Source organism: Danio aesculapii, chromosome 25 (genome assembly GCF_903798145.1).
Source record: "Danio aesculapii chromosome 25, fDanAes4.1, whole genome shotgun sequence".
NCBI lineage: Eukaryota > Metazoa > Chordata > Actinopteri > Cypriniformes > Danionidae > Danio > Danio aesculapii.
In genome coordinates, this window is record NC_079459.1 from 8,244,595 (window position 1) to 8,254,101 (window position 9,507).

Here is a 9,507-nt window from a genome sequence, read left to right on the forward strand (position 1 = left end):
GAAAAAAAAGTAGAGTAAACTGTCATAATGAAAACACGACAAAACCATTTGACTATCTTGTTCATAAACAGTGGTGTCAGGACGTTTCATCTTGATGACACTGACACTTTCATTGACATGAATACTTGCTTTTGAGCTATTCATTTTGAGCAAGTGACACGCTTTTGCAGGTTAACCTAGTTGTTTTGCAGTCTGTACTAATTGTTTTGAGAAATACATTAACATGTTGTGCAAATGTAAATAGTGTTGTGAAAAATGCACCAAAGCCACTGACAAAAACTAATTACAAAACCAATGTTTGGAAAACTTATATTTCCTATGAGTAAAATCTGAAAATCTCTCTGAAACACACTTCATCAAAATACATGAATAAATGACCTGAAACCATAAAGGCTTTAAGTCAAGTAATTAGTATCGTGACTGGTTATAACATGCCAGCAATAGGCAAAGAAAGATAGATAGATAGATAGATAGATAGATAGATAGATAGATAGATAGATAGATAGATAGATAGATAGATAGATAGATAGATAGATAGATAGATAGATAGATAGATAGATAGATAGATAGATAGATAGATAGAAAGATAGATAAAAGACACAGAGATAAATAGACAGACGGATGGATAACAATAAAAAAGTACATATCGAGACCTATATAGGACCAACAGTGTTTCCATGATATCTATCTATTAATTGTTTTGTTTTTCTTCAGGAAGAGAATTGAACACTTCCTCATGCTTATAATTAAGCTGCGGTCACACTGGACTTTTCTCCCCATAGATTTCCATTCATACTCACGCGAATGCATCAGACCTGAAACGCAAGTTCATGCGTCAAGTTTCGTAGTTCACTGTGTTGCAAAGTTAAAGCTTGGGGAACTCTGACCTGCAAAATCGCATCACACGATTGTGTGAGACCAATCGAGGATCAAAACATGACCTCTCCGGACAGAAATGTAAAACATGGACCAATCGGTCGCTTTTTGAAATGCCTAATCATCTTGTTTAATCCCGCCCCTGTTCACAGCACCGTACGACAGGATTTCGCAAGCTCATTAGCTCAAACTCTAGTGCAGGGATTCTCAACCGGTGGGCCGCAGCGATCCTGCAGGTGGGCCGCGAGATTAACTCAAACTCTTAAAATTAACTCTCAATATTATACTATAATTTTTAGATTTTATTATTAATATGCTCTATTAAAATGATCGAAGTAATGCACTTTCTCCTATTCTTTGTTTGATTACTTCAAACTCGGCGCAAAAACAGCCTCATGACTGCATCTGCAACTAGTACACGCATGTGTGCAACTAGTACACTGCGTGAAGTGAAAGTAAAAGTCTCTATTTAATATATCTGCATAGTTGTCCAAATCAATGTCCTGTGAATGTTTTATAATGGACGCGCGCTCATACAGGAGGATCTAGCGAGGCTCAATGATGTTTCTTCCATAGACTGTAAAATAAACTTGCATATGAGCTTCAGATGCGCTGGCGGAGCTGTTCATTAATAAATGTTTATAAATAAAGGTTTAAATGAGCATTTCATACAAACATTTTAGAGAAAATGTCAGACAGGTGGGCCTTCAAAAATTGATCGAAAAAATAAGTGGGCCACGAAGTGAAAAAGGTTGAGAACCCCTGCTCTAGTGTGACCGCAGCTTTAAGCAGATGTGTGTTAAGAAGTAGCATATATTTTTTGTCACTGTCAAGGACTATTTTCTCATGCTATAAAATGGATAAAACATGCTATTTCAAACATTATGTTACTCTAAATTTGATCAAGACTTAAGCTAGATTTTGTATGTCTCCTGATTAGGTTTTCAATCAAAAGTGACCTTAATATCTATCACACAAGTCTTTATGGTGGTAACATTTAAGATTCTTTTTCAAAGGAAAGAAAGTCACATGGGTGTGTAATGAAATGAGGATGAGGAAAAGATGACAGGAACATCCCTTTATGCTTATGACCAGGTCTTGGATGAAATCTTAGAACACAAGGTTGATTCTTTTTAGAGTCTGACCCTGTACAAATACTGTACAAATCAATACACATATCTCTGATTCCAGACTCGCCGTCTCCTGTCTTTCTGAATGATGTGCTTGGCGCCTGAGGAGTCAGCGTTACCTGTGACTCAAGTGCTCAGCTGGCCCGCCTCACAATTACAAAATGGTGTTTCCTTTCAATGGCATCATCGAAATCACAAGAGAGCAGAGATGATGAATGTGGAAGGAAGTGAAGGACGTGAATAATTCATGATCCCTGCCTCTTTGATGACCACAGTAATCCAGGAACGACAACAATGCCAACCACCAATAGATGGCAGCACCATACAAAATTCAATACAGGTGAATATTTTCATGCAAGTACACAACACCAGGGGCAGACTTAGTGATTTGGGGGCCCTAACTCAAAACATTCTCTTTCTCTATAGATTTTTTCTCTCTCTATATATTATTAATATTATTGTAAATAAACTACATGTTAAAAAGTATTTAAAAAAAAAAAATATATATATATATATATATATATATATATATATATATATATATATATATATATATTTAAAATTTATTTTATATATTTTAATATTTACGGGAACCTTTATCTTCTTAATGTAAAATTAAATTCAATACATTTACAAATAAAAAAAAACAAGTTCTATCTAATTATTTAAACTCAATTATTGCTGAATTATTATTAACTAAATTATTTAAAATAAAATGAAAAAAAAAAAAAAAAAAAAAAAAAATATATATATATATATATATATATATATATATATATATATATATATATATATATATATATATATATATATTGTGAAATAATTTTGATATAAAAAAATATTTAAACTAATTAAATTCATTATCAATCCAAATTGAATAATTGCTGTTTGTGAATCGGCAGCCGTTAATTTTTACTAGGCAATGTTATTTTATTTGAACAGACCCTACTACACTTAATGGTTATATACAGATTTTACAACATGATAGAAAGTTTAAAAAGAGCTATATGATTAATATTTGCTTCTTGGCATTGGTCGGGGCACCCTAATTGCCCGGGGCCCCGTTATTGGTTAAGTCCGCCCCTGCACAACTCATTAAGAATATATACAAGTCAAAATTATTAGCTCTCTTAGCCCAATTTTCTTTTCCTTTTCAAATATTTCCCAAAAGGTGTTTAACAGAGCAAGGAGTTTTTCACAAAATTTCCTATAATATTTTTTTCTTCTGGAGAAAGGCTTATTTGTTTTATTTCAGCTAGAATAAAAGCAGCTTTTATTTTTTTAAACCATTTTAAGGTCAATATTATTAGCCCCGTAAGCAATATTTTTTTTTGCCTAATTACCTTATCTTGCCAAATTAACCCATTATGCCGAATAATTGCACTTTAATCTGAAAAGTATCTTAAAAAATATCTAGTTAAAATATTATTTACTATCATGGCAAAGCTAAAAGTTATTAGAAATCAGTTATTTAGAAATTAGTTAGTAAAACTATTATGTTTAGAAATGTGTTGAAAAAAATCATCTTTCTATTAAAAGAAATTTGTGGGTGGGTGGGGTGGTGGGGTTGTAATAATTCAGGAGGGCTAATAACTCTGACTTCAACATTCTGTGAAAAAGGTCATATATTTCTGTAAAAATAGTTGCTAAAAAGATATTTAAAAAATCATAATATAGGATTTAAATTCAATAATTTAATTAAAAAAATTATTATACCTACATTTATTAACAAATAATTGAAATACAACAATCAGTTATGATTTATGTGATTTTTAGGTTTTCTGGCAATAAACTTTAAAAAAAGAAACAAAATAACTGGACTTAATGAAAATCTGCATATACGTAGGCATAGCTGAATAATACGAGTTCAGAACATGACGTACTGTGAGCCTCAAACACCATTGTTTTCTCATTCATATTTAAATCCAGTGAGTGTAAAATCCCAGAAAAAATTAAGCTAATTGAAACAAAACACACTGTTATGATGCTCGTGGGATCATTGGTATGCAGGCTGCGTCTGACTGGCCACAATATTTCTGAGTGAGATTAAGAGTGACATTTTTTTCATTTATTTTTAAGTTTATCTAAGCTTTTAAACATACTATGTATGTGAAACTCTTATTCTGAAAACGTGAGAGGCAGCATGACGCAAGTGTTTTTTCCTAGTTTCAGCCCAGCAGACCATTCCAAATATGGTCAAAACCCCGCTTGTCATTCTAGGGGTATTCCCTGTGTAGACTGATTTCACGTGGCTGCCATTTTAAAAGCAAAAGCGAGACTGCGGTGGGAAGAAACCCAGAAGTATTGCCCTGGAGTCACACAGGAATGGCATCTGCGATGGCATATTGTTGTGCACTTGGCCGTCCATCTTATCAGGGAACAGAAAGTGACACAAATATATAATTTCACCACTTTCCGAGTGACCCAAATGTCCCTTCTAAATGGATAGTGAAAATAAAAAGGGATATTGGACCTCATTTTCAGCTAAGTTAATGGAAACGTCACTAGTTAGCTAACGTTTTTTTTCCTAAACACACATTTTAGATGTCGTTTATCAAACTCAAGTTAATGAACTGATTCTTTCACTATATTAGACTTGTCACGATACTGAATTTCGGTACTGAAATAAAAAAAAGTAAATTTCTCACTAATATTTAAGCGCTGTTGAACGAGTTCTTAAACACCAGTGCTCAACAGAAATGACTGTGATTGGCTGTGAAGGTCATCAGTTCAGCGCACTTCACCGATGTTTACCGACTGCGAGTCAAGCGATCCGCTGATGAATCAACTGTTCTTCACAGCTTGAAAACGCTCCAGTTTCCGTTGATCTGTGTTTGCGCTCAGTGAAGAGCGGTGAACTGATGACCTTCACGGCCAACCACAGTCTTTTCTGTTGAGCACTGGTAAACACTATGGCAAATCAGCTGTTTAAGAACGCGCTCAACAGCACATAAATGTCAGCGGGAAATGGAAAAAAAAGTTTCAGTACTGGGACAACACTATAACAGACAACACAAGGGTGTGCTACAGAGGACTGCATTGTTTTATCGCTCACCAGGTTGCATAGGCTGAAGCAGGGAAGCGTCCCCACGGAGTTTACTTGGTGCCATGATCTAAAGCCTAGGAGGACACTTTTACTTTACTAAGAGTTTGTGATTTTGTTTGATGCCTAATATGCTTTTAATTGTTTAAATTAAACTGAACTGAATGATATTAAAGTGATGTTTACACCATATCTGCATTTTGAAATTGCAGCAACAGCTGGAGGTTTGTAGTCCACAGCATGTTGTTGCAATGTTTACAGTGCTGATCCTATACTTCCAGGTTTCTTTCCACCGCAGCCTTGCTTTAGTTTTTTGGCAGCTGCTTGAAATAAGTGTATAAAGGAACAGATAAAACTGTTTCTGGAGAATAAACTTTAAACTTAGCTAAGCCACAAACTATAAAGTAGATATGAGAACAATTTAACTTGAATCAATGCACTCTATGCCACCTTTAAATAACAATGCAAAAAAAATAAATAAAAATAAACTTGAGTTGCACATTTAACCTAAATGGAGCTGTCACTAAGTAGGAAAGTTGTTACTTGTGGAGAAATGTTGGTTTTACCATAAATGAATGGGGCCATGTTTAGAACTGCAGCCAGAAACTTATGTTTGCATTCGTAATATTCAAACACTGAATGTGATTTAAGTCTTGAAGTTCAGACATACCTTGGTAGTGAGATATTATGAAGAAACATTCTGATGTCATCCATGATGCTGTGAGTGACATGTTTATGAGTCATCAAAAACAAATACTTTGGAAGTCGATGTTTAAAGGTTTCCAACTTTCTACAAAATATCTTCTTTAGTGTTCAAGAGAAGAAAGAAACTTATAAAGGTTTGAAACAAGTAAACGGTGAGTTTCATTGTTGGGTGAACTATCCATTTAAATGCAAATTACATTCCCACTTTCCAGAAGAAGGTGGAGCCTTTACAATCCATGTCTGTGTGTCTCAGATACTGTCGACAATCTGTTTGATTTCATTAAATGTAAGTCTCTCACGCGACATTATGAACGTTCATCATGTGCAACATTTTAAAGCCTTGTCAGTTTAAACTCCTAATTTATTGTTATACACATCAAAAGCGCATGCAGAGAAAGCCTAGAGTTAGACAACACATTAATGTGCATTAATGTGAGTATTAATATATAAACCCCATCTCTAGGGGTTACAGAAAATGGTCCGAAAAAGAGAAAACATCCAGTGAGTGGCAGTTCTGTGGGCACAAAAGCCGTGTAGATGCCAGAGGTCAGAGGAGAATGGCCAGACTGGTTTGAGCTGATAGAAAGGCAACAGTAACTCAAATAACCATTCGTTACAACTGAGGTATGTAGAAGAGCATTTCTGAATGCATAACATGTTCAACCTTGAGGCAGATGGGCTACAGCAACATAAGACCACACTGGGTGCCACTCCTGTCAGCTAAGAACAGGAAACAGGCTACAATTCGCACGGGCTCACCAAAATTGGACAATAGAAGATTGGAAAAACTTTGCCTGGTCTGATGAGTCTCAATTTCTTCTACGACATTCAGATTGTAGGGTCAGAATTTGGCATCGACAACTTAAAAACATGGATCCTGCCTTGTATCAATGGTTCAGGCTGGTGGTGGTGGTGGAATGTAATAGTGGGGAATATTTTCTTGGCACACTTCGGGCCCATTAGTACCAATTGAGCATGGTGTCAACACCACAGCCAACCAGACTATTGTTGCTGACCATGTCCATCCCTTTATGACCACAGTGTACCCATCTTCTGATGGCTATTTATTTTGCAGGATAACACGCCATGTCATAAAGCTTGAATCATCTCAGACTTGTTTGAGTTCACTGTACTCAAATGGCCTCCACAGTCATCATAACTCAATCCAACGGAGCACCTTTGGGATGTGGTGGAACTGGAGATTTGTAGACAACAAATCTGCAGCAACTGCGTGATTCTATCATGTCAATATGGACCAATATCTCTGAGGTATATTTCCAGTACCTTGTTGAATCTCTACCACGAAGGATTAAGGCAATTCTGAAGGCAAAAGAGGGTCCAACCCGGTACTAGCAAGGTGTACCTAATAAAGTGGCCTGTGAGTGTATATGCCAATAGGGCAGATTGTCACCAGTCATACATAGGTAATTTGTAAAATGTATTCATTTCTGATATAAGATGTCGTTGTTTTCAGTCTTTGATAATATAAACTATATAAAGATATGAGGGTAGATCATTTATAACAGAATTTACATTTTTGGTTGAACTAAATCTTTAAATGCAGTGTTTTAATACAGAAGAAAGAATATATACAAATATATTTAGTTTTCTTTTATAGCATAGAAAATTTTCATTTGCTGGTCATTTGAGGACAAAAGCAAATGGGGCAAGAAATCTAATGGAAAGTTACCTACTGACTCCAACAAACAAAATAAAGTGAATTGTTGCTATGATGTAACAGTTTTATAAGTTGCCATATATAAACTCTGGTATTCAAGAGAAATCTGGCAAACAAAATGGCTGCATCTGGGAACAATCAACTCTTTTGGAACTTGTCACTCTAGTATCCAATTGCTTACAATAACACAATTTTCTTGACAAAACCCTTCCTGAAAATTAATTAGGCAGAGGTGAATTTAGTATATAAAAGAGAACAGCAAGATGAACAGATCAACTATTTGGTGCAAAATAATATAAAAGAAATCATTTTAGCCAGTTTAAACTTTTATTTTACTACAGAAATATTAATTAACTGGACAACATGGTGGCTCAGTGGTTAGCACTGTTACCTTACAGCAAGAAGGTCACTGGTTTGAGTCCCAGCTGGGTCAGTTGTCATTTTTGTGTGGAGTTTGCATGTTCTCCATGTGTTCACGTGGGTTTCTTCCAGGTGCTTCGGTGCACTGTAGGGGAAATGAATAAACTAAATTGGCTGTAGTGAATGTGTGTGATTGAATGTGTATGGGTGTTTCCCTGTACTGGGTTGCAGCTGGGAGGGCATCTGCTGTGTAAAAGATATGCTGGATTCATTCCGCTGTGGCGACCCCTGATGAATAAAGAGACCAAGCTGAAGGAAAATGAATCAATGAATGAATTTTAGCCAGTAACTTTTTATTATACTTCAGAAATATTAATAAACTGATCACCAATCTTTCCACAATTTTTCAAACCGCTAGGTTTTACTCATTTGTCATCAAGTAGTTTAATCAATTAAAAAACTTTAGTATGATCACGTTATTTTAATATTAAATACAGTACCATAGGTCATAATATAGCTTCTGTTTTACACAAACTCATGCACATACACTGAAAAAAAATATTCAAACATGATTCCTTGGATTTACTCAATTTTTTTTACGTTAAGTGGTTGTAAACAATTTATTTGGCCTGAATTTAAACAAACAAATTAAGTTTAACATTATTAAATTTAAAATGTTTGTTTAAATTCAACACAAATAAATTGTTTGCAACAGTTTTGCATGCAACACTACTCAAATTTTTTTTTACTTGTTCAAACTACTTAATTAAAATGAGCTGAAACAACACACTTGCTTATATTTCATTGGCACAACTAATTTTTTTTATGTTTAATCCACATACATTTGTTCAAAGTGTTAAGTTAACTTAATTGATTTGTGTTTGGACAACATGAATGAATTGTGTGGAACCATGCATTTTTTAGTGTATACAGTTAACTGTGGGGTAAAATTATTAGCCCTAAAGTGACATTTGAAGTCTTTTTAAAATATTTACCAAGTGCTTAATGTAGAGAAGACTTTTTAAACATAATAGATTTTAACTAATTTTTTTGTCTTTGCCATGATGACAGTACATAACATTACACAAGACACAAGACTTGACAGTGACACTACTACACTGTTAACAATTTTTGTAAATTACACACTATTTAACTGTAATATAAACTGTATTTTACTGTACACAGTGTTACTGTATTTTAAAGTTGTATTGTGAAAATTACTGTATATTTTAAAGTAAAGCTATACAATACTGTAAATACATATACAGCAAGATAAATGGTGCTGTAAATGTAAATACTGAATTTTTGCTGTAATCATAACTGATTTACAGTAAGTTACTGTAGATTACTGTAATTACGGTAGATTCTTTGTTAACAATACAGTTTAAAAGCTTAATCAGGTTAAGTAGGCAAGTTATTTGATTAGGCAAGTCATTAGACAACATTGGTTTGTTCTGTAGCCAATCAAAAATAAAATGAAATAAAGTACATTCTTAAGGGGCAAATAATATTGACCTTAAAACCCTTTTTACACTGCTTTTATTCCAGACAAACTAAAAGAAATAAATCTTTCTCTAAAAGAAAAAAAGTTCAGGAAAATACTGTAAAAAAATCCTTCCTCACTTGGGAATCCAAATCACTTGGGAAATATTTAAAAAGGAATAAAATCTTGCAACCCAGTCTCATTCTGATTACGTAGCCCTATATACATTTCT